We start from the raw sequence: 5,374 nt of genomic DNA on the forward strand, positions 1-5,374 counted from the left end.
TCAGTTTCTCATGGGTGTTCCAGGCCCGTTCCCAGAGATGATATCAGATGTGGATCGTGGATTACCACACGAACTGAGTTAAACTCAGGAAAGGTTTGCTGGGTACCCTCTCACTGGGGTCTCTCCCAGCTGCACCCACCTCCCCTTGGTCTTCTCTCTTTCAAAGCCCATTCTGAATGCTACCTCTGGTATTGCTGCACCCTGCAAAGCAGCATGGTGTGATGGCCCTGTGTTCAAATCCAGTTTCTTCGATTCAGAAGCCATGTGCCCTTGTGCAAGCTATTAACCTCCGTTTCCTAATCTGTAGAATGGGAGCAATCCTAGTAGCTATCACAAAGGATCCCTGTGAGAAGTAAATGTCTGATACATATACCGTCTCTAGAATAGCACCCAGCACGCAGCAAGTGCTGCCTCACTGTTAGCGATGGCTAATTCCTGTGTGTGGGTTTCCTTTATTCCCTCCTCTGGGAATCGCCCACTCTCTGCATTGGCATAATGCCTTTCCCAGGAAGTCCCCAGGAAACATGTGCTACGCGCTTGATGAGCTTGAATTGGAAAGCCTGCGCCTGGATCCCAGCCCTGCTCCTTATCAAGGGTGACTATGGCACGTTAGGAAACTTAGCCTCCGTTTCCTCATCTGTAAAGTGGGGGTTAAACTAGTTCCCACCCAGAAGGATTTCTATGCAGATAAGCAAGAGAATGCCATAAAGAGTCCATCAGAACAGAACGCAGGCGCTGGGGCGCGATGAGGGACAGTATGGCTCTTATTAGCACATGAACTTGCTCCCTGGGGGTTCACAGATAGGAGCCACCGCAAACAAAATAAAGAAAGGGGTGGGTCTTGGTGCCTTCTTTATCCTCTCTCCCTCCCACACCAAAGTAAAATATCTCCCTCCCTCAGCCCATCAGGTGGATGTGGTAACCTTTGTGCACAGAAGATAAAAGTCCTTGTTCCGACAAATACGGTCTGTGTGGCCTTGGGCAGGTCACTACATATCTGCAAACCACAGCTGCTGGTCAAACACTACATCAATTAGTCATTCACATAATTAGTCTATCTGGGCCTTCCCCAAAGAAAATAGCCAAAGACACTCCTCAGTGTGGTTCCCTACACGAACACTTATTGATCAGGACTGTGCCGGGCCCTGGGTGAGGTGCCGGAGGTACAGCGCGACGTGGGGCTTTCTTCAGAGGTTGACAGAGAACTACACACGCTAAAGGTGCCAAGTCAGTGCAGCGAGTACTTGCTCCGAGCCAGGCACGATGCAAAGAGCTCCACAGAGATGATACCTTTCCACCTCGCTACATCTCTACATTGCTAAGTATGATTATTATCAGCCATTTCATAGCTGCTCAAACCAAGGCTCCAATAGGTTACATAATGTTCACAGGATCACACGGCTCATCAGCTGCTCCAAGAGAGGGGAGCACAGAGGAGGAGCGTGTATCCCAGCAAGAGCAAGGGGCTTGTCAGGAGGGAAGGCTTCCTGGAGGAGGTGAGGTCTGCATCTTGCAACATGAAGGAGGAGTCAGCAAAGGGGAGGGGTGAGGAAGAAGGGACCACAAGGGCAAGAGCCGAGGGAACAATGAAAGCATGAACAAAAAGGATGTGATGACAGGTGAAATGAAAAGATAGCGGTCAGGTGGCTAAAGACTTGCCTGCCACGCTATTAAGAATTGGGGGTTTTATCTGGAAGGCAATGAGGGCCCATTGAAGGATGGGAAACAAGAGGAAGACATGATCAGATTTACCCGTTTGGAAGCTCAGGTCATTTGCCCTCACCAAGTTCAGGCGTCCTCAGGGTTCCACCTCTGAGAGTCTGCAGAAGGCTATGGGCACCTCTCAGCCAGTGCAGGGCTCATGGCCTTTACACCACCATCGTCTGAGCCATGACTCCACACTGGGTACTGGCCAAGTGACTTTATCTCTCTGAACCACAATTTCTTCATCTACAAAGTAAAGTAACAGCAGCTCTGTGGTTGGACTCAGGAGACTGAACCTGGGATTGTATCTGTACGTGCCTAGTCCAGGATCTAGCACAGCAGACCTGCTCCTTTTCCTGAGATGGTTCTCCTTGTTCCGAAGATCAAAATAAACCATTTGTAAACATGCTCTTTGATTGACCAAATGAGTGAAGGGACCTTTCTTATTTTTCACAATCAGAAGCTTTGAGCACTCATGAGCAACCCTGAAGGCCTCTGATACAGAATGATTTTTAATTTAGCTGAGGCCTGGCTTAGAATTGCAGAAGCAATAAAGCTGGTGAGAGTGGCAAGTTGTTTGGCAAGTGAGAGAGTCTGACTACATTAGTCAGGTGAAGACTGAGCTGCTAGAACACAGAAGTCCAAATTTTTTGGTTTTTCTTTAAAGAAACAGTCTCAAGGTGAGCTGTCCGGGTCAGCAATGAGGCTCTGCTCCACGTGGTCACTCAGGGACCCAGGTTCCCACTTCCTGTTTCTCCATCATCCCCTAGACCCGTGGTCGGCAAACCGCGGCTCGCGAGCCACATGCGGCTTTTTGGCCCCTTGAGTGTGGCTCTTCCACAAAATACCACGTGCGGGTGCGCACATACAGTGCGATTGAAACTTCGTGGTCCATGCTCAGAAGTCGGTATTTTGTGGAAGAGCCGGTATTTTGTGGAAGAGCCACACTCAAGGGGCCAAAGAGCCGCATGTGGCTTGCAAGCCGCAGTTTGCCCACCACTGCCCTAGACTAGAACACTATTGCTGTCAGGATGGCCAAAGTTGAGTCACCATCTCACCTGAGATAATATTATTGAGATGTTATGACTGCAATTTATACGAGTCGCATTGCTACTTACTGCACTCTCCTATGTACCATATCCTTTTATCCCCATTTGCTTGCCGATCAACAAAACCCATGTTCTTCTCTTCATCCTGGACACACATCTAGACTACATTTCCCAGGCTCCCCTGCAGCTGGGTGTGGCCATGTGACTGAGTTCTCTTCGGAGTATTATGAATGGGAGTAATACTCAGGCCTGGCCCTTAAAAACCTCCATGCAGTCTTTCACATCTAATTGATTGGATGGCTGAAATGACCCCCACCTTGGAAGCTATATAATTAAGATGACAAAGACACTGGAAGCCAGTCTCCTCAAATGACTACATGGTGCACAACCACCACAACTTGCAACCACCTTAGACTGTTGTATAAACAAAAAACACCTTCTTGAACCATGAAGCAATTAGCCTGCCCTAACCAGTACACTCCATTTCACAAATGTAGGAATGGACACACAGAGAGGTCAAAACATCTGCTCAGTGTCGCGAAGATGCCACTTGGGAACTCAGGGATTTACTAGTAAACCCACTGATTCCAAAGCCTGGGCTCAAAATGCCTCTTATGACTTATTTTTTTGTCAGTTTTATTGAGGTTTTATATACATACATGCAATGAAGTTGATCCTTTTAAAGATACAGTTGCATGAGGTTTGGCATATGCAGTCGGGTGCCCATCAGCACAGCTAGAGAACATTTCTGTCATCCCCGAAAGGTTTCTTGTGCTTTCTGGCAGTCCGCCCCTTCTCTTCTCCTTTCCCAGCCTCTGGCAACCATTGACCTGATTTCCGTCACTAAACTTTTGGAATCATAAGGTCTGCAGCTTTCAAGGCTGGTTTCTTTCACGAAGCATAATGATTTGAGGATTCACCCATGTCATCGCACGTATCGATAGTTCATTCCTTTACTGAGTAGTCTGCCAATGCGTGGAGTACCGCTCTTTGTTTACCCAGTTACCAGCTGATGATGTTTCCAGGTTGGGGCTGTTAGAGGTAAAGCTGCTGAAAACACTCACATACATGTGTATGTGTAGGCTCAGATTTTCACTTCTCTAGGGATCGATGGGTCCCACAGAAAGTATATGTTTAACTTCACAAGAAACTGCCAAACTGTTTCCCAGTGTGGTTTCCAGATTTGTACGAAGATGGCACCAACAGCGAAAAAGGAAGCCCTATCCCTAAAGGAAATCTAATTTAAAGCTAAGGCTTCAGGGACTAGGAAGACCGTGCTGAAAGGTGCCCAAAGCCACCGAAACCGTGAAGATCCACATCACCTCCTTCCAGCAGCCCAAGACGCCGTGGCTCTGACGGCAGCACCAGTAACCTCAGAAGAGCATCCCCAGGAGAAACAGGCTTGACCATCTGCCGTCATCAAGTTCCTTGACCATGAAGTTGGCCATGAAGATCAAGGTCACACTGGTGCCCATCACGGACATCAAGGCCAACAGGCACCAAATCCAACAGGATGTGAAGAAGCTCTATGACTTGACAGGCCAAAGCCAACACTCTGACTGGATCCCACGGCCAGAGGAAGGCGTGCATTCCTCCCCTGACTACAATACTGAGGAGTGTCGTCCGAAAATGGAGATCATCTCAATCGAGTCCAGTTGACTAATCTACACTAATAAAAGAGAAACATGGTAATTGGCGTACGACCGCTACCCTTCCCATTGGCTAATCAGCGTATCCTTATGCAAATTAACTGTCAGCCAAGATGGAGGCCGGCAGCCAGGCACTGAAGTGAGCAGGGAGGCTTGCTTCCTCCAGGGACTGCAGACTCCAACGTTCCCCGCCTCACTTGCCGGCCTCTCAACTGCAACTCTAAGCAACTATTACTATGTTGCAAATAAGAAGCTAAACAAAACCGGCTTTCAGTCAGCCCCGGACCGCAACATTGTATCCATGTTTTCAGCAGCGAGGCCTCAGAGCTAAAGCTGGCCCAGAATAAAAAAAAGAAAAAGAAAGAAAACAAGGAGCGGTTGGGAGCTTTTAGTCAACTGCCAGCCGGAAAACGGCCCTCAGCCCCTCAGCCAGCCTGGCCAGGCACCCCAGTGGGGACCCCCACCCTGATCCAGGACACCCTTCAGGGCAAACCAGCCGGCCCCCACCCGTGCACCAGGCCTCTATTCTATATAGTAAAAGGGTAATATGCCTCCCGGCACCGGGATCAGCGGAGCAGCGAGGCTCCTGGCACCGGGATCAGCGTGACAGGGGGCAGCGCCCAAACCCCCTGATCAGCCCTGCTCTGTGCCTGATAGGGGGGAGCTCCCCAATCCCCCGATTGCCCTGCGGCTCTGTGTGTGACAGGGTGCAGCGCACCAACCCCCCGCCCCCACGGGCCCTGCTCTGTGTGTGACAGGGTAGAACCATAACCTCTCCATCGGCCCTGCCCTGAGTGTGACAAGGTGCGGTGCCCCAACCCCCTGATCGCCCTGCTCTGTGGGTGATAGAGGGTGGGGCCCCAACCCCCCTCCACGGGCTTTGCTCTGTGTGTGACAGGGTAGAGCCATAACCTCCCCATTGGCCCTGCCCTGAGTGTGACAGGGTGCAGCCCCCCAACCCCTTGATCCGCC

Source organism: Myotis lucifugus, unplaced genomic scaffold, assembly GCF_000147115.1.
Source record: "Myotis lucifugus unplaced genomic scaffold, Myoluc2.0 scaffold_27, whole genome shotgun sequence".
Taxonomy (NCBI): Eukaryota; Metazoa; Chordata; class Mammalia; order Chiroptera; family Vespertilionidae; genus Myotis; species Myotis lucifugus.